The sequence below is a fragment of the Takifugu rubripes genome, chromosome 2, assembly GCF_901000725.2.
Source record: "Takifugu rubripes chromosome 2, fTakRub1.2, whole genome shotgun sequence".
NCBI classification, from domain to species: domain Eukaryota; kingdom Metazoa; phylum Chordata; class Actinopteri; order Tetraodontiformes; family Tetraodontidae; genus Takifugu; species Takifugu rubripes.
In genome coordinates this window covers 12,603,070-12,624,337 of record NC_042286.1, presented here as the reverse complement: position 1 = coordinate 12,624,337, position 21,268 = coordinate 12,603,070, and the positions used below count along the sequence as shown (strand labels likewise).

Here is a 21,268-nt window from a genome sequence, read left to right as displayed (position 1 = left end):
TTCCGCTGAGAAACATTAATGTGAACGCCCACGCACATCCTGACTTCCTTCATTCTGACGTGCGCTCACATGCACGCGTGCAGAGCGGCTCGTGACTCTGGCCTGTCCCGCTCCAGGCGGTCTTTCATGACTCCAGCACCCTTTTTTTCTCCTCCCGGTCTGGTCCGGTCCGGTCCTCGCCCGGGTCACGTGCACTCGCCAGTGCCAGCCCGTTCGTAGCACCGCTGCATTTTCACCAAGTCTTTAAAACCACCTTCTTTAAAGCTCCAGAAAGATCCGCCCACCTTCACCCGGGCTACTCAGTCATTGCTCACTCTGAGCAGGCTGATGAGGAAGCTGCTAGTCCTCCAGCGCTCGTCCTCCGCTTCGCCGGCTATATAATCCCTTTTTACTCTGAAAAGAAATCGGTTATTTGTCTTTGCAGTCTGACTCCTTCAACCGGAAACCGGTTTGATCTAATCATAAACTTGTTTTCCAGCTGCAAACCCAGCGCGATTCCCCCGAGTGTCTCTGCGTGTCGACGTCTCTCTCTCTCTCTACGTGCGATGTGTCTTTCCAGTCTAAAGGAGGGCTGCTTTGCTAAGGAGTGCTAAAAGCTCCTACTGCGATGGTGACAGGTTGCTCAGCGCTCTCCTGCGTGTTGCGCCTTCCTGTGACATCCTGTCACGCCGCTGCCCACCGAGCACGCCCGATGTCACAACCGCTCTGCTCAATACCTGTCACGCACCCACTTCCACCCACCCTTCAGGACCGGCTCTCTCGCGGGGCTCCCGACTGCCGCTGCCCGGTCCGTGACCTCTGCCCTCACCGTGCGGCGAGGGCAGAGGTCACGGACCTGCCGTGTGTTCCAGTGACTGAGGGTCAAGCAGAGAGGCGAGGAGACGGCCGCCCGAAGGGTAGAAGCGTTCTGTCTCTTCCAGGGCCTCGTTACGAGGTGATTAGAGTGGTAACGACCCTTTAACTCCAGCAGCTGTCAACTATAGCTGCACACACACACACACACCCACACACACGCACACACACACGCACACACACACACACACACACACACACACAAGCACGTGCCACTGCAGTTGAAAAATACACCACAGAGGTTTTAAATGTCATCCATAAACCATTTTCAGGAATAAAAAAGCTCATATATTTAAATAGATTTTTAATGTCAATTATTAATATCAATCCCCGCAGCAGCTTTCTTGCTCCTTAATGTGGGTCCGGGAGTTTAAAAGTACTCCGTCTGCAGGTTATATAGGGAGTATCTGATAGCCATAGTTTATTAAAAAGACCCAGAGCAATATATTTCCATAAAGTGCAGCGGCGCCGCTCTCATACTGGTCAGGATGAGGAAATGTGGAAATGCTTTTTTTTTGGGGGGACAAAAATAACTTTACAATGGATGAAAACTGATGTGACGGCTGCTGTTCTACCCACGTGCAGTTTGGAGAAATCCTGCACATGCAGACATTAACAGAACAGCTTCTTTTCTTTAATCTTACACAAAATAATTGCTATTTCTGTAAGGACATCAAAAGCCTCTTGATGCTTTGATTGCCGGCCAGTCTCGGCTCCAAGTGGCAAATGCAAGCGTCATTTCAGAAGCATAATTTCAGCTGTCGGGATGGAAAGTGAAAATTAATAAGAGAAAATAAACCCCCTTCCTCGTCAGCTGTTATGAAAAAGTTAAGTTATAGAAAGTCTTGAATAATACAGACAGGAATCCTAATGTATCACTTTCCATTCCAAATGATTAATTCCTGTGTGTCTCACCATTTTGTTGCTCACGCATCATATAACCAGCAATATTCATCGCGCTCATTTGGAGGCCCGTTTTAGGCTCGCCTCATAATTGCTGGTTTCTGTGAACATTGTTCCGAGGCGTATAAGCCACCGCGATTCCCTCTTTCATGTTGACACATCTCCATTATGCCTTCTCCCCCGTGTTTATCCCTCTATGTGTCTGGGATGATGATCGGCGCCTCCATTATGATCCCGGTTTGTTGGGAAGCACAAAGGCAGGGCTCACTGCCAACACTGGTGGTGTGTGTGTGCGTGCGTGCGTGTGTGTGTACGCAAATCTGATCAGGGGAATTGTGGGGAGGCAATTTGCTAATGTCAGTCAAAATCTCAACCAAATGCTAACGAACGCCGCTAGTGCGTGCGGCACGTTCGCCCAGTCCCACCTCCTGCGGATTCCTATCCCGCCCACTGAACGCGCGTTTTAAACAGCATCACACACACCAAAGAAAACGTACGTATGATGACAGCAGCAGGGTTCCACCTTCCCTTTATCGGCCCTTCATCCCGCCCGTCTTATCCTGTTTGCCTCTCCGCCGGTATCGTTAGAATCTAAATGAATCTAAACCTTAGCCCGCTGCCACAGGCCCATTAGCAAACACACACAAAAACACGCAGTGGGGGTGTTGGGAAACGTGCCTGTGAGGCTGCTCCCAGCGTGCCCACAGCTAACCGAATTGAGCCGTACAAACAGTGCTTAAATGGTCAGGCCGATGTGTGTGTGTGTGTGTGTGTGTGTGTGTGTGTGAGGGCTTAATATCTTTAGAACTTCCTTGAACGCTGCAGCACAAGCATGACTCAGCAGTGACCAGGACGGGAACAGAAGGAGATGGGAAAGAAAGCGAAGAGGGGATTATCGCATCTCAACCTGCGCTGCGTGTGTTTAACACCTGTCAACACGTACAGCGGCAGCTTCCAGTTGTGAGGCTCCGGTCAGATGATTGTGTGTTTTTGGACCGTGGGAGGATGCGAGCGCCCTGCAGGAAGGCCAGAACCTCGCAGCTCTGCTAACCGCGGCCCTTCCGTGTAAACAGAGCGTTGGATCGATCCGATGAATAAAACATTAAAGGAAATTCGAGATGATGGGCAGCAGGAGTCAGAGATTTGTGAGTAACTTTTTTTATAATTGTTGTTTTTTTTAGCCGTATTCGCAGTGTTGAGAATCCACCGCTGGACGTCGCGCCCCTTTATTGCTAAGTCCGTTTGTGTCTCCTGAGGCAAATCTCACTTTGGCCACAGTGAATTTGACTCCTCCGCTCCTCCTCTGTCCTTTATCTCTCCACCCTCGCAGCGCTCCGCTACCTCTTCTGCCACTTCTCTCATCCTTTTATCCCGTCACACTTTGCCAGACTTGACTTTTATCCAGTTCGCGTCCCCTTCAAACTCGCACCGCCCTCTCAATCCTGTCCGAACTTTAGAAACTATTTGTCCACTTCCCTCATCCTTCTTTTCCCCAACCATTCTTCCTCCCAATTACCTCGTCTAGGCAGCATCTGGTAGCCTCGCTGTGTGTGTTTGTGTGTAGTGCTGGCTTCTTGTCATTCTGGGAGGAACAGCTGCTAGCCGGTATTAAGCAGCTAGCTCCCCTGCAGCTTTGGAGACAGATTAAAAATGCAGTCACATTCTGCCGTTAGGACCTTTCCTATATCACCCCGAGCATCAGCTGAGACAAATGGCCACATGTTGAGTTGAATAATGGTCTCATCCAATCAACGACTTGAGAGGGAAAGGACCTTCAAATGTAACAGCGACAGGCAGCGTAGCGTTCCCTGAATGCAGATGTGTGAAAGCAGGCTGCAGGCTGCCGTTGGCGACGCGATGATGTCTCAGAGGATTCGAATTACCTCCGGAACAAAAGTGCGTTTAATTACTTTGACCTCCGCGGGACGCCATCATGCCGGGCCCAAAGATCAGACCTGGGATGAGGTGTGCAGTGGGTGGTGATGCATCGTAGCACACACCTTTTCCCAGGTGTCCTGAGTAACTCTGCATAGCATCTTCACTGGACCCCCCACACACACAGACACACACATAAATCGTTACATAAAACTCCTCCCAGAGTCATTTCAGCCGCCCCCCCCCCCCCCCCCCCACCTTTCTCCTCCACTCCCCATGAATAAATGATGATATTCAATCTGGTTCTTCCATAAATCCAGTGTTTGGCTTCCCTTCCTTTTTCACTCTGTTATCGCCTCATTCTTATCTCTGCCACACTATGAAAGATGCGACTGCACATATCTTCTTTTTGGTTCCATTTTCTGTAGCGACTGTTTGTCCATCTCTTTTATCTTCTTTATTTTACTCCGTCTTCTCCTGAGTTGGTCCAAAAGGGTTCGCCTGTCATCGCAGGTAAAACACATTTCTCGTGTATTATAGAGGAAGAGTTCATGACTCAAAGGCATTTTTGTTTCAAACCGATTCATTAATCACTTTCTAAAGTCCCATGTTCCCTCCTGTCGCTGGATGTGCTCCAAAGCCAAACTAATCCCGCTGCAGCACGACAGGGCCGATCGCCACAGCTGTTTGTGGTTGATAGAGGAACTTATTTTAAGTTCCTCAAACTGGATAATGCATCTGGATGGTCTCCTGTCCTTTGCTGCCTCACTGCATTTCTAAAAGAAGAGGGGAGAGGAGAGGGGCCACCATCGGCTCTGATAAAGCACATCTGCAGCTCAGCCCAAGCGCTGCCGGCTCTGGATTCCACAGGACAAACTGCCTCCAAGTCAGCGTGACTTCCAAAAGCGTCTCTTTTATTCTTACGCTCACATTTTGACAGAAAGTGAGTCGTTGATTTGTTTAAAGATTTCCACCCTGCAGATGTGTTGATATGCTGAGCTTCAGGGAGCATCGTGATGTCTATCATCATCGTCATGGCTCTTTGGTTTCCCTCTGTCCGTCCGTCCTTTTGTTTCAGTCAGGCAAAGTCTCCATCACTCCTATTCCCTCTCTTATCTGACCGGGTGAATAATTCATGCGTATCCTTCAAGGAAGCTCTTTGTTCTCCCCTTGGTGTTTGTCTTTAAAACCACTTGGACGTGCACACATACACGTGTAGAGACGCCAGGCAGCAGTCACGCCATGGTTCCTAAAAAAACCCACCCAAAAAAGCAACTCTGCTCCTCCAACAATGGTTTTGGTTCGTCTGTGTAGGAAGAGAAACCGTCCCTTCTGAGTAGGAGCATGTGGGTCAAAGTTGTGCACGTTGACGCCACCATAAAGTGCCTGGTTAGCCTCTTTCGGCTCCACCTAGAACACTCTATCTGTGGGGATGCGTGCACGTGAGGGTGCATGTGTAATTCACTCCACTGTTAGAGATATGCTCCAATGATCGCCGGGCAGGCCTCTTGGGGAACGCTCAAAAGCCTCCAACCGAAGACTTTTTGTTGGTTAATGATGTGTGATGTGTCCCACTGCTCACTGCCATCATTACACACTCTTTTAATCATATTTTCATTTTCAATTCATTCCACTCCAACAGAACTTTACATCAAAGGCTGACTCAGGGCCAAACGTCCAATGAAAGTCCAACTTTGATACAGTTGTATCCAGATCTCGGGTCACATGACGTGCGCGTCCATCCACAGGTGACTGACAGGTAACAACTCTTATCAAGGGGCACCATACTTGGAAAACTATAATGCTCAGGTCACATGCGTGACTAAAGCACATCTAATGACATCAAGGAAGCACGCTAAGGGGCTCCTGGTCATCAAGTGTCCTGACCCAAAAACGTGATTTCTGATTGGAATCTCAGTCACTCCACCTGTCTACGACCTAAAGGCAAAATGAATATTCATACCAGTTTAGACCCCAGTCATAAATATTAATAGAGGTTAACACCAGACATACTAATGAGGTACAAACCCAGATGGCTTCAGCTCACGGCGAACCACACCCGACATTCTCCATAAGAATCAAGCATCGGACACGCGCTGATGTCTGTCTTTCAAGTCAAAAAGACGGCGTGAAGCCGGGAGACTGTTTGAAACATGCTTGTAGACCCTCGTGGCGATAACGCTTGCCAGGAAAGGAGATGAGGGTAAATAAACGGTCGTGAACGTAATCCGTGTCAGCGCGAGATGGTGGCTTAATGACAGATTAAAGATGTGCCTTCGAGGGTTCCTGGCGACTGCCAGAGATTTCCGCAGGCCCTGGAAGAGCCAGGTAGGCTGGTAAATCGTGGAAGACTAGTTGCTCCTCACGCCAACAGAAACACGTACCTACATATCAGCTTTTTCTTGGCTGGAATTGTCCATAAGCAAAAGTATCTTGTAACAAGATATCCGGATACTGAGCACAAAGATGTAGCATCTGGCAAAGAAGTTAAGGAAAAAAACATAGAATAAATAATAAAGGAATCAAAACAGCCCTCTGGTTTGTGTATTTGATGGTGCACATCATAGATCGGAGACAATCAGACATGGCGACGGTTGAGGTTTGTTTTACTGCTCATCCGGCTTCCAAACCACATAATACAGTTCAACAACATCTTAAAGACACAGACGCACTACACAAAGTGACCACGCTAACCGACTGTTGATGTGCATTTCAACAACGAGATAATTATCTTTTCACAGCCCTTGCTAAAACTACCCCCCGCCCCTCCCGCCAGACACCCATCCAGTATCATACTGGAACCAAGTGCTGGTATGTGTAGACCTGAGAAGCTCATCAGAGTTCCATTTATAGCACTGTTACTGTAATCCCCCCACACAAGTGACCCAGCTGAACCGAGACTGCAGACTTCAGATGTAGCTCTGACATTGTGCTAGGCTTATCTGTCAGTATCAAAAGATATATAGATACATAATTAAGCTACACCCAGACAAGCTCACACAATACCGGGACAATAAAAGCACAATTAAAGCCTTTCAACGGAGCTACTATGACCTTATTGCTAAGCGGTATCTCTGTAATGGCTTAACAGCCTAAAAAAGGAGTGAAACTGCTTTTACAGCAGAGTGAAATCTAGCAGAATCTCCTTTAACTCAAGCAGAAATGACCTGAAAGGCTCAGGTGAGTTGTGTGCTTGGCCATGCTGAGCCTGTCAAAGCTGCAGATATGTTTGGCTCTGCAGTCACAATGAGGTCACGCCGCGTGTCAAAACTCAACTGGGTCGCAGGCTGTGAATCACGTTACAGTACAGCTGGACACAGACCCACACCTGGTGGAAACAGGGAACCTTCTCCACAGCTTTTACCTCGGAGGAATTCCCTCCACACTCACGGGTATGTTGGCGAAACATGGGGGAAACCGATTCCTTTCTTGTTAAGGTTAGGGTTTAGAGTTCGTGTTGAGGGTTAGGGTTAAGGGTTGTGGGTTAGGGTTTAGGGTTGTGGGTTAGGGTTTAGGGTTGTGGGTTAGGGTTGTGGGTTAGGGTTTAGGGTTGTGGGTTAGGGTTTAGGGTTGGGGGTTAGGGTTTAGGGTTGTGGGTTAGGGTTTAGGGTTGTGGGTTAGGGTTTAGGGTTGGGGGTTAGGTTTTAGGGTTGTGGGTTAGGGTTTAGGGTTGTGGGTTAGGGTTTAGGGTTGGGGGTTAGGGTTTAGGGTTGTGGGTTAGGGTTTAGGGTTGGGGGTTAAGGTTTAGGGTTGTGGGCTAGAGTTTGGGCTTGGGGGTTAGGGTTTAGGGTCGTGGGTTAGGGTTTAGGGTTGGGGGTTAAAATACCACAAAATTCTCATCACTCGTAGGGTTTAATGCAAGGTGCCCCAATTGATCAGCTCCAGATGTCAGTTATAAGTTGTATAGTTTACTGGTTAATTTCTTCCTAATGTGTTGACTCATTGTTTGGTATTGTTAAATGGCTGAGTCATGTTTTCCGGGACAGAGAGCACCTGGTAGTGCTGTCCAACCTTTTAGGGGCCTACTCATGCCTGTGCATGCCTGTATAAGCAGATATTTTGTGTTTACCTTCTTCTCGGTGTCGACATTCTGTGAGAGCTCATGGGGGCTCTCTCCACGAGTTTGAGAGTGTTTGTTTCACACTCTGCATCTCATCCAGTAATCACCTGTCTACGCCGAAATGTAAAAAATGCTGCGACTGTGGAGAGCATCAGATAAGGAGAGTTTACACTCATCCAGTTGTTTGCAGAGACACGCGCAGACACATGCACACGGACTGGCTTATTCTAATCAAAGTCCTTTTCAAAAACATCGGCTTGCAAGATAGCATTTTCTTTTCTGTGGTTGTGTTACGGGAAACCAGGGACCATTGGGGCTATGGGACTCCTTTAAGTAAGACCAGAACATCAAAAAAGTAAAACTTGCCAGGAATCTACTGGCACCAGGATCAGTCCTGTCAAGTTGAATGCGATGCTGTTTGAGACTCGATGCCTGGCCCCAAAAACATCTGCTTACTTTGATATTGTGTTCTGTAATCTGGTATGTTACAAATTTCGGTGCTGCTCTGCTTCATCTGCGGACCAGAAAAAAAGAGACTACTTTTGGATATCCTACAGAGAATGCACTCATGTGTCACTATTCTGTCCCCCAGCTCTGGATTGTTTTATTATTGGAAAACTAAAAGAAGTGGGATGTTCAGTATCCCGTCAGTAGTCTGTAAATATAATGAAATTCTCTGCCAAATACAAAAGCAAATACCCTTTAGTTGAATAAATGGAGCCCTCGAAATTTTGAAGTGTTTGTTTGCGAGTATCAGCTTGCTGAGTTAAGGTTAGAGCCAAGCGCAGAGACTTTTCAAAACCTATGCCAACAGCAAGGATTAGCTGGCTTCTTTTTATAGAATTTAGGGTAAATGCTAGCTAAGTGGGATGCGGTGATTTAAAAGTCGACCCGGCTTTGTAAAGCAGATGGCAGAAACTTAACTAGCCTGAGCCAGCGTTCTCTTGCAGATATGATGTCAAAGCAAAGACAACATACTGACTGGGCTTGTATCAAACTTGTATCCACAAAAACAGACAAAGCTTATAAAATATGTTTTTACTTTTAGAGAAACAATTAAAAGCCTACAGTATGGATGGTAAAGGTAGAGGCTTCCAGAAGATGCCGGTGATATAATTGACTAACCCAACTCATTCCAGGTCCATGTGCAAAAACAGTTGTATGAACCGGTTCTATTGACAGGAAGCAAAGCTAAACCAGTTTGTATCCTGCACCTTCTACTGGATGTAGCTCTATTTTGAGAGTGAACAGATGGCCCGCACATTTAGACCAGGCAAAATGTAGCTACTGCTGGTAAGGGCTAAGACTGATCTCTGACTTCCTGATCCCAAGCCTCTTAATTAAATGCACCATTTAATCTACTCAGTGTTCAGTCCGTCTGTTGCTCCAAAAAACAACACCGTTTATCACTGATGACCTCATTGCCGTGATTAAAATACACTCCATAAAAATGCCTTTCCCTGTGGTTGGGCTACAAAATACGCGACTGGGAAAGTGAAGCGCTAGATAAATATTTTTGCCGACAAATGCCTAAAATTTTTTGTTTTGTTGAGATTATGGACATTTCGCAATGATAAGTGCAGTTGGTTTTGTAGGATAAAACGCCAACAGATACGGGGTTGCGTGTTAGCGCTAGAGTCTGAACGCAGCCTTACATCAAACAGCTGGAGCTTGATGACGGTGAGTAGGACGTCAGAAAATACTGACAGTTTGACAAGGACGTTAAATAAACAAGATGGAAAAGAAGACAGTGGAGGGTGGAAAAGACAGCGCTAATATAGTCAGGAAACAGCGTGTTTCTCCCGTTGGATAAATGCTGCAACCAGAAGAAATTGTAATGCTAGCCAGGAATCATCAAATGTTTTGTTGTTCTTATGTGGGTTTATAATGGCTCCTTTCATCACAGGGGTTTAAGCCATTGAAGTTTATACTTTGACATTTCCATTGCTATAAGGAAGCTGACTTTATAAATGACTGGTGCACATTATGAATTGAATATTATAACAAGAAAAAGGTCCAAAAGAGTCTTTGTGAAGGAGTGTTCGCCTTCCGTCATCCAGCGCTCTGTCCGTTTCCGTGGCAGCCGAGAACCACGGTGAACGACAACTTCTCGTGCCCCGGTGTGCGTATCGCCACCATGCTGGTCCCTTTTTCTCCACTTTGTGGATCAAAGGGATGTTAAAAGTCAGAGGGATCTCATCCATGTTGGTGATGTGGCTGGGCGCGGTTATCTTACCGCGGCAGTAGGTGCGGAAGATGGCCGCCCTTTCCTGGTTAGGGAAGATGGCCACCCTCTCCTGGTTAGGGAAGATGGCCACCCTCTCCTGGTTAGGGAAGATGGCCACCCTCTCCTGGTTAGGGAAGATGGCCACCCTCTCCTGGTTAGGGAAGATGGCCACCCTCTCCTGGTAGTCCGCGGGCAGCCTTGCGCGTATGGAGAGATGCCACCTCCTCCTAAAGCGAAAACATACGCGCCTCGCTTGACCGGCGCCATTTTAGGAGATCCTTATGCGTAGGTGTGCCACTAATCGTTTGGCGGAGCGTTTACCGTAGTGCACCCACCAAAGGCGCACAGCAGATTTTGGAACTCAGTCCACACACAAGGCGCCCCATGTTATAAGGTGCACATCTCAGTGTTTTAGGTGCCCCTTATAGTCATGAAAATACGGCCCATGTTATAAAGAAAGAGGTTTTCATGCCGTAGCTCTCCATGGTGCTGAATCCCTCACCGCTCCAATACATCCTGAAGATCCTGTAGATGTTTGTGGTCCTGGAATATGCGTTATGAGTTGTAGGAGATGATATTGACTGCCAATAGCAGAGCAGCATAACAGCTAATATCTAAATAAAATAATAGGCCTTGGAGTTTCTCGCCATCACAGCCTTATTTAAGAGATATTTCTTTTGTCCTTGATAAATGTGATGAGCACTGGCTGCGCACAGGTTAACCGACACTTAGCTGTAGCCTCTGAAAGGACAATTGAACAGCATTTTATACGGGGATGCTTTGGAAGTACTCAGAGGCATTGAGGCGGAAAGAAATCCAGGCTGTTCTGAGGAGTGTTTCACGATTTAAAACAATTCTATTCTATTTCCTGACTGTCTAACACAGCTGCACAACATTATCTCTGGCAGGTACCGAGCTGTTTCGGCGCTGCTACGTAAAAGATGTTCACTGCAACAAGGTGTCCTAAAAAATAAATAAAGCTGAACCTGATCGAACTCCCGGGCTTCCTGCACACACACGTGGGAGCTTCCATGATAAGCAGGTTAAAACGTAAAAATGTTGGGAAGGACTGACATGTGCCATCGTGAGGTCCCCGCTGCGCGTTTTATTTAAGATCATGTGTCGTTTTTAACATGTGAATATGATCCATTCAGGATTTCTGCTTACTACAAAGACAGCTGGATAAAAGCTGTGGAACTGGGGGCTCTGTGTTCCCTGACGTTCATCCAAAGTTATGTGTTTGAACACAGCTCATTAACACTCACATCTGTCATGTCATCCCCCCCCACACACACACAGACACACAGACACACACACACACACACACACCAAGATGTGCTGTCGTGTCAGACGTCATGTGTGATTCTGAGGCAGGAGGGGTGTCGAACATCTGTCGGGGCTGATTGTTTGGGTGACAAAGGTGTTTCACTTGTACGAGAGCAAGAAATAGAACCAAACTGCTGCTCTTGTTGCCCAATTTCTAAAGATCCTGAGTAAAAGAACAACATGTAAACAAGCTCTGGTGTAATTAAGGGCTTTGTAATGGGTTTAAAGCAGGAACTTAACTAGAGCCGGCATCTTGTCCAAGACTAATACTGCCTTGGCAACAAGTTCATGTTAATCCCATAATATATCTGTGATTCACCAACAACTAATAGTATTTTTGGGAATTGAAAAATAGTTCCAAGATGGTAAAATTTCACTGACTTCCAACACGTGAGCTAAAGTAGTACTGCAAAGTGGAAATGTGCCTGTGGTTGGTTGGGTCTCAGACTGTTTGAGCGATCGCCTCTCTGATGCCATGGTAACGAGACACAATTAATGTTGCCATGGTAACCAGACACAACTAATGTCGCCAGAAGAAACCCGTTGGTCTCGTCGGCTAAAGACACAACAGAGATGGAGCAGATCGTGATCCTGCGGTAGTCGGGTGCCCAAGTTCTGAAATCTGTTTATTCTTCCCATGAGGCGCGGCTAGCGCTAGCTCACCTGTCCACAGATTAGCAGGTGGATGTTTCTTTTTCCAATTGGTTCAATTTATCAGTTGTAACGAGGCGACGTCTGCCTGCTGATCATCACGCCACGAGACTTTGGTGAGGTAAATATTGCTCCTGACAGCAACGTGCACCGTCACCAGTGCCAGCGGCCACACGCTCCGTCTCAGCGTTCGTCCTCCGTTGCACCATTTCGCTGTAAAATCTGGACGATGGCTGGAATACATGGCTGCCTCCATCTGAGTTGCCGGTCATTTTTTGGTTCCAGCAAACGCTGGAGGACAGGTGGCGGTTTGTCTTCTGGTTCTCCTGACAAAAATCCTCCTTTTTCAGACACCGTGGAGACTGATAATGACCACGCCTGCACGCTGACAGACACGTGCGCTGTCAACGGCAGAATCAATCCACAGGCCACAGCGTCAGGCCGGCTTCCTATCAGGCCTGCCTCGCCTCTCTGCTGCTAATAGGAAACGTTCCCTAACATCTGTGGTCTCCATCCCGCTTCCTATCGCTCTGGCTCTCGCCGCCTGTCTCTGAGCAGCAGAATAAATTGAATTAGAGCTCCACCACCCACTCTGCAGGATCCTGCAGCCCTCTGTCAGGTAGCTAAACAGAAGGGAAAGCGAGCAGGTGAGAGCCGCAGAGAGATAAACACGGCGTAAGAGCAAAGATGGGTATTAAAGAAACACATGAAGAAGACCAAGAGGAGGGGCTGCCTCTTTTCTCTGCAGCGCCTCTCCTCTGACCATCGCTGGGGTAAAAAATGGAGAAAATGCTGACAACCAAGATCTTGTAAACGTGATGATGCTTTTTTATTTGGTTTCATTCATTACTCACATACAGACTGACACCAGTGTTGTTTCCCTTGACGCTTCATGAATGTGTAAAGTTTAGTAAAGTCGACCCATTGCCTCAAAAGTCACTCACTTGAAGGACCGAGATGGAATTCTAAAGCAAAGATTATAAAGGACGTAATAAAATCGATCTGTGACACCTAAAGGCAGCTTTCGTACTGCGGCTTCATTCAGAGTGTGTGAGGTAGCCTCCAGCCTTTAACGTATTGACTGCAAGCAAGAGCCCTTTTGAGATATCTTACAGCCAAAGACACAAATAAGAAAGAATTTTACAGCAACTGTGGAACTGGCCATGCAGTTCTGTAGCTTAGACGTCTGTGATTGGCTTTACGTTTTCTTTGGGTGAGGGTTAAATCGATTATAACCTTGAGCTCCATCGAGCAGTTCTGAGATCTAGAGTAATCAAGGTCTGTGTGGAGGAGAGGAGAACTTCTAACTGATGCAGAGAGAACAGAACCAAGAGGAAATCCTGCTCAGCCGCTCTTAAAACTGACACAATCTGGGTGTTACACAACGTTCGTACACATCTTTATTTCAAGCTGCATCCTGAAACACCTAAAGACACATGACATGTGCACACGCGTACATGCACGCACGCATCCGCACACCACATACAGAAACGCGCGCGGCGGTAAAGGGGAGAGCTTCATCTGCCTCGGCGTGCCACAGACACAGAGGCGAAGATGTCGATGCGCACGCGTAATTGCGCGCAGCGCGCCATCGCATGCGTCTTATTTGCATTGCAAGGATCTCTCGAGGTACAGGTGTGCCTGAGCGTGTGCGTCCCTGCGCGCGTGCGTCGCACAGCGGCGCAGTGTTTGCTGTGTGTGTGTGCGCGCGCGCGCGCCTTAATAACCTGCTTTAAGACGGCTAAAATTATCCCGTAGCCTATATACATGTACGTTTAAGTGGGTTTGCGGCTGCTCCGCGTGCGCAATGGGCGAGAGAGGCAGATTCTCCAACTTAAACCTGGATCAATTTTGACCTTGCAGTGTTCTCGGAGCTTTTCCTACGACAGCGCCCACCTCTCCATCCATCCATCATCCATCCATCCGTGCGTCCGTCCGTCCGTCCATCCATCCATCCCTACCCCGTTCCACCCTACCTGCCGCCCCACGCCTCAGTTCAGCACCCAGAATAAATGCCTCCACATCCCACTGCCCCTCACTTACCTCCCAGTAACCACCACTTCTCTTCCCTCAGCTGTGTCAAAAACTGAGACGCCCCCCCAAAAAAAATAGAGAAAGGAGAGCAGTTGGAACTTTCTTACCTCTTTCCGGACGCAATAATTCCTTCTTTCGCCGAACGTCAAGGCGCAATTGTCTCCGCAAACGCCATTATCAAACTGACAGTGAGAATTGTAGGTATAACTCCACGCAGATAGGTTCCAGGTGCAGAAACGTGCCCCATATATGTAAGTAGCGTGGCAATTCTATGTATTATCCCCGTGGGTGGCTTTTATAGATTCCGTATGGGATATGGAGTTGGCTGCTGTCTTCCAGAGGGGTGCGTCCGTTTTACATTCTCCCAGCTCCCGATGACTACATCCTCTCTCTTCCTCCCTGCCCGTGTTTCTCTCCGGGTTTCAGCCCTACATCCGCGGCGAGACAGCCGAATCCCATCCGAGGGGGGCCGGAATGACACCCCGCTGCTCCCCTCCTCCCCTTTTTATTTCCTCGGGTCTTTCGCTTGTCCTCGCCGGCGGTCCTTCCGCCTCCTTTCCCGCCGGTCGCTGTCCTCGTGCAGGTGAGACAGGAAGAACTCCACGGGGCTAACGGAGGATAATATCCCAGGCAAAAGGGCGGAAGGGGTAATTATTCCAACTAAACACCCCCCGCGGCTCGCACAGAGTTTGTCGGGCGTTGGGCGCTCTTGAAATCCCACAGCAGTACTTTCCCCGGTTTGTTGGAGGCGATTTGAATTTGCAGAATTTCTTGGATTCCGACTTCACCACCGCGAGCTTGTTGTATGTGTGTGTGCGCGCGCGTGTTTGCGTCCCTCGCGCTCCGTTAACTCCAGTCTGAGCGCCTCCTCTGCGGTACAGACCCGTCTCGGACAGGATTTATAAAAGGAAACACTTAAAAAAGAACATTAAATGAAAACGAAATAACGTCCGAGCAAAGCGTTTCCCTCACCTACATGAGAACGGCGCAGTCCCGCCCCGGCTCGCGCATCTTTACCGGTCGCCTCTCCCGTACAGTTAATCCATATAGCGCAGCAGGATGGCCCACTGTCGAGCTGACCACATGAAGAAGAACCACTTCCTGTTGCTGGTTTCAAAATAAACCTCTACAATTTGGCACCGTGCTGAAATCTATAATCCTATTGAGATATTTTGATATAATTTCCGCTGTGCGCTTGAAGGTATTTGTGCAACTGTTAATATGAGAGTATATCAAGTGTGAATACAAAGGGTTTTTTTCTGTTTGAATATTTAATAGTAATGCATTTTAATAATGATTAACACTCATTTTAATCTCATTATCTATCTCAGTCCCAGATGACCAATGATTATTTTCAAAAAAGGAAGAAATCATCTGCTTGTTCAAATGTAATGGCCCAAGATCAGAAACAGTCCTGAAACTGCAGATTGATAGGATGGGTAGATAATCTCTGTTGAAACGTAAAATATAGGGGCCGTTTAGGTATGCGGTAGCATTATTGGTTCTGAAAAGAGGCTTTAGGCTTGATCCAGTTTGCACAAAATGATGATTTTGGTGAGTTTTTTTTCTTTCAAAAGTGGCACTCACCTCAATTTGGCTCCAATGACACTAAAGTAGGTGAGCTTGTAGTCACCTTCAGCAAAATACATGGAACAGAATAAATAGTTAACTGAGTCTTTGAAATGAGTCTACACACTGGAGGATTAATATTGGTTAGAAAATGGCTAAAGATGCTTCAGGAGTTTAATATCATGAATAAACTCGAGTTCCATTTCAAAACCAAGGTAAAGGAAGCAAAAATATTCACGTATCAAAGCTATAGCTTCATTCACTTGTCATCCGTTTCACCGAGGCTTTTATTTTGAAGTAAAAAAACACGACCTCCGTCAAGCATCTTAATTAAGCTTTCTGTCTTGACACGGTCCAAAAGCTCCAGCACGAAGTTGTTCGTCTCCTGACGTTCTACTTTTGCAGGGTTTAGGTTGAAGAAATGATTTCTTTGGTTAAAGTGCGGTACTAATATGTGTTAGAACTAAAACCTCATGATTACGTCATATTCAAGATCTGATCTTGTCTGATCTGTTAAAGCTGGACATCGAGCCTCTCCCTCTCTTCCCTGCAAACGTTTTCCAGATCACCGCGGCATTCAGTTCATTTACAAGTTATTACAAAAATTACAAACGTTGCTGCGATTTCACGGTGACGTGCCGCTCTCCACTATTCATCTCCCTTTCAATTGTTCTTCGTCTTTGGCTTCTCTGTCTTCTTCGTCAGCAGGTTTTTTTTACCAGGTGAACTTTTTCCTGATTCTGCTGTGCATCCGATACCAGAGGCCGGCAGCCGGGGAGGATGTGGGGGGGATGCTGGTTCCTGCTTTAATGCTGCACCGGCTGATAACTTCTGCACCATAAATCAAACCTTTGGCTTTTTCCAAATCCATTCAGGTGGGGCGGTGATTAGAATAGCAAACGAGGCTTTGCAGGGTTTGTGATCAAAGGAAAAAAAACAACCACTGATTACGAGGCCACACTTTCAAATGTCGACCCCCAAATTCATTATGGGCAACAACAGCGACTCAGAAAACAGCACCTGCAACAGGAAACTACGTGAATAAAGCTGTATTTGTCTGGTTTTGGTTACACAACCCTAAACTGTGTAGCTGCATTATTGACAGCGTTTTTATGTCCATACGTTCACGTTGCCGCTCAACAAGAACGCGAACGCATTAAGTCATGAATCGTTTCTACAAACACTGACAAATACGGTGCTGTAAGTACACAGATTAACACACAAATGAAGGCTCATTTTATGTATCTTCAATATATAATCCGGATTTTTTCATAGTGAAAAACTGATGCTAGTTAGTGCAGTTTACAAAATCGGTTAAATTTCACTGAATTGTGGGCGGCATTCTGCTAGAAATATGAAAACTCTCCCTTCACATTAAAGGTCAAAGGAGCCCACAATAACACTCCTGTCATGCGTATTATGAGTTAAAAAAATGTAAAATCAAGTTCCTGCTAATGAGATCACATGAAGTCTGATATAATCGTGATTTCCAAAGGTAGTGCAGCGACATGTGTGCCACAGAGCGATTGTTCCTGACAACAAAGCGGTGTAATACGACCTTCGGGCTACCGCTCACGCCAATCAGTTTATTGATTAGCTCTTAACTGCTGTTAAAGAGACGTTAGCAGGTGGCTGCCAAGATCGCTCCCTCCTGAAATCAACCTTCATTTGTTAACCGCTTAAAGCCTAATCCCCCCCCGCCACAAACCCCACTGCCTAAATTGTGCCTCAATGATATAATCAATCCTGAAATGAAACATTTTATTGTTAAAAGTGACCCGGGAGCAATAAAGGCGCAGGTTTTATTGTTTTAGAGTCCCTGACAGAGCGACCACAGCGGACCATCTGCGAGGGCTTGATAGCGCCGGCATTCTTCCTCCGGTGTTGCTGAAATTAATTGATTTGCCCAAAGTGTTTGTTTTGATGGACATAACTCGACACGCTGAGCCACATTCAGCCATTGTTCCTGTTTGACAATACCAGCAAAGGAAAATGTCTTATTAATGCAGAATGACAGAGTTTGAGGACACGTCTCTCCTGAATCGCAAAAACAAGTCGTAAACAAAGCTTTATTGTGCCACGTATGTCCTCCATGGTTGCCGTTGAGGTAAACATTTTATTAAAGACATTTGTGGTCCTCAGATGACCAGAATTGAATGGGAGTTTGGATAGCCACAACACTACCACCGGGACCAGTCACGAGTTTAGGGGGCCGAGAATTTTAATAACACACGAACAAGATGTGCGAGGTTATCTGGGAGATGACTCAGGTGAACACTCTGACTGTAACCTGTTATCAAGCATGAATGGACGTTCCTAAGCGTGCCCCTGGGTGTTGGGTGTATACGTTTTCATTCTGAGCTCGTTTATCCCTGTGTTCATGAAAGCAAAGACTCTACGTGCTGCAGAGACAGCCTGCGATTACTGTCGGAGCCGTGCGAGTGAGAGCCATTGGGTGGTGGCCGAGCCACAGCTTTTAAGGCTCAGAAGGTGCCACGTAAATACAGACCACCTCTCAACAAACCGATGCCCTTTGTGCCCTGAGTCATTAAAACCTCACGTTTCTGGTGCTGATCACTGTCTGTCTCTAGAACAGGTTGTAAAAGGGCGGCAAGACTGAAATATTTAGAGAGCTGAGATCAACTGGCTCAGAGAGAGAGTATCCGAAAGCTTTTGGCTGTAGCTACCCCCCCCCCCCCCGGTTGCGAACCACGTTATATTTCCGTCTCTTCACAGACCGAAGAGTGGAAACACAAAACGGGCCACCCTTAACAATAGAAAATCCCTAAACTTGGCGGTGCTCATGTCATAACTGTACCCACTGAGGCAGAGCTGCAGATAAGAGCACAAAGGCTCTACCGGTATCAGCATTAAGCTGCCAGGGCTTTGACCCTCTGTCACTGTGGATCAAAGTATTGATTAGCTGTTACAGCTGATGCAGATGGCAGCGGGTCATGTTGGCTCAAATGCGTCCACACAGATAAGTTGCCTTGGAAACACCCACTCAGCAATAAGTTAAGCCCAGACTCTCTTTCTTTTGCATCTACTACCAATTGATTCCTTGGAAATCATGTTACATATGTTGCTAAACATTAGCAGCAGCTATAATGTCCGTACCAGGTGTCCACGCTGAACGGTACTTACCCCTGAAGGTAGAGCACCAAGCTGTTGTCTTATTTCTTATGTGATGTGGGTTTGAGTTTCTTACTTTCTTAACCTGCACTTTTACTTTTATCTCAGTTAAAACCCAGATGTCATGAGATCTAGAAGTTGTAAAGTCCAAAAAAACAGCCAGTAAAACTGCTTGACGCTACTTTGACTGACTTATTTCAACTCTATACACGTGATAAACCTAAATTATTTATGCTGCTAACACAAGGGAGCAGCTTTTTCTCCTGTTTCTTAAAGGCAATTAACAGAAACCCAGAAAGACAAACCAAAGTGAACCTGGATTCGTTGAAGCGTCGCTACAACTCCAACCAGATGTGATGGACTGGTTGTTATAACAGAACGGGTTTCTGTCTGCAGGACATTGATTTTTTTCTGCCTGTCAGAAAAAACCTCTAAAATCGATGCTGAAGTTGAGCGACGAACCAATCAGCAAATTGTTCTTTTTAGGTGCGTCATTTGTGGTATCCAATGTCTAGAAGTGGGCGTTTTTTATCGTCTTAACACAGAGACGCTCTTAAATGTTGTCCCTCTCCGATCTGCCTCACGTGTCCCCCCGGTACGCCTGACCAAATCTTAATTCGAGGGTCACTTCTAACTCAGTTTGTTTGGACACCCAGAAGAAATTACTGTGTTGTTACAGACAAGATAGAGGATCTGCTCCCGTGCTCGAGGGTTCCTCAGCGGGGGTGTCAGTCCTTCCTCGACTGGGGCTTGAAACAGCAACCTCTGACTCCCAGTCCAGTCCCCTAAGGACTGAGCCCGGACTAATGTTCTCCTTCTGCCTGTGGGGGTTTCTCCAGGTGCTCTGGTTCCTCCCACAGTCCGAAACATGGACTTTAAGTTAAATTGGAGCTCTAAATTGCCACCATGTGGGAGTGAGCAGTGTTTGTGTGTCCTATGACGGACTGCTAACCTGCCCAGGGTGTATTTCTGCCTTTCACCCAGTGACAGCTGGGACAGGTACAAACACCCCCGCGACCCTCATTAAGAGGAAGTGGCAGCAAACAGAAGATAGATGGTTGGGTAACCTGCTGGGGAAAAGTAGCAACAGATAAAAGAAAATGAAGGGGCATTTACAAGAAGACTTGCTCCATTTCTGAGGCATTTTACCAGTAAAAGTGGCTCCTTATGAAGCCGAGGCAGCCAGGAATCATACAGATACAGTATGAACTTCATTAGCAGCCCTAGTTTTGACAGCTCTAACACACTTGGCCTGCACTAGAATAATAAGTCAGGGAAAACTTTCTGCTCACACTAAAGAAGTACGTCTCTCTCTTTCTTAAACACACACACACACACACACACACACACACACACACACACACACACACACACACACACACACACACACACACACACACACACACACAGAGCTGCAGCTACAGTTTATTGAGGAAGCCATCAGTCTGACTGCTCTATAATGTCTGTTCTTCTAGTTTGGACTCCAAGAGGAATAAATGTATGCAAATGCTCCTGTAAACTCTAGGAATATGTTGATTAACCTCAATTTTGTTTCAACAGTACTATAATAATAATTTTGTCCACTGAGCGACTTCAAAAGAGACCTAGACCTTGCTGATGGCAGTGGTGGGATTTGAACCCACGCCTCCAACGAGACTGGAGCCTTAATCCAGCGCCTTAGACCCCTCGGCCACACTACCTCCAGAGTGCTCCCTGTTTAATGGATGAGGTGTGAAATTGTTGACAAAGATGGGCTGCAAATATGTAATGAGGGTTTTGATGCCACATATTGCAGTTTTGACCATGTTTTCACACGGAGCCTTGCTGTTAACGGTTGGCCCGGTGCCTCTGCAATCTGCTGATGGGATCACATGACCAGCATCAGTTTAATTTGATGGGAGGGAAACTGGAAGGCAGAGGTACAAATATCTGTTAGCGCAGGCGGGATTCTCACCTTCTGCTACAGCAGTAGGTATCGGACCAGCAGTAGGTATCAGTACAGCAGTAGGTATCGGACCAGCAGTAGGTATCGGTACAGCAGTAGGTATCGGACCAACAGTAGGTATCGGACCAGCAGTAGGTATCGGTACAGCAGTAGGTATCGGTACAGCAGTAGGTAACGGTACAGCAGTAGGTCTCGGAACAGCAGTAGGTATCGGTACAGCGGTAGGTATCGGAACAGCGGTAGGTATCGGTACAGTAGTAGGTATCGGAACAGCAGTAGGTATCAGACCAGCAGTAGGTATCGGAACAGCGGTAGGTATCGGAACAGCAGTAGGTATCGGACCAGCAGTAGGTATTGCTGCTGGGACAGTCTCTGGCAAACCAGACCTCAACATTTAACAGGAAGTGGATTAATGGATAAAGGCTAGGCTAATGTATGCTACACTATCAATGTGTCGGCAACAGCGCTTTTTATTGAGCCTCTCCTTTGTTGAAAAGGGACACAGGACGGGTCTTCATTACATCACTGTGTACAGCCTTACGCAGCATCTGACCATATTTAAATATTTAACAAACTGGCAGTAAGAATTAGTTTAAAAATGAATGTCAAGGTGTTGTGTATCCTCTTTTGTTGAGGTTATAAAAGAGGGTAAACTAGCTGTCCTGTGAAGATACACTCATATAGGTATAATTAT

General features: G+C 46.7%; 1 protein-coding gene and 1 non-coding gene across 3 annotated transcripts in view; both read right to left on the bottom strand.

The window, feature by feature from the left end:
* The window catches only part of lrfn5a (leucine rich repeat and fibronectin type III domain containing 5a), a 52,929-nt gene extending 37,941 nt beyond the window's left edge, over positions 1-14,988 (bottom strand). Inside the window, exon 1 of one of the 2 annotated variants that reach the window (XM_029832919.1) lies at positions 14,036-14,988. The gene's annotated coding sequence lies outside the window, so the exon portion shown is untranslated. The remainder of the gene's footprint in view (positions 1-14,035) is intronic. The other variant, XM_029832918.1, reaches the window with a different exon arrangement.
* Positions 14,989-20,247: 5,259 nt separating this feature from the next.
* Positions 20,248-20,329, bottom strand: trnal-aag (transfer RNA leucine (anticodon AAG)). Its single transcript has one exon. It is a non-coding gene; the product is annotated as a tRNA-Leu (tRNA).
* Positions 20,330-21,268: the final 939 nt, after the last annotated feature.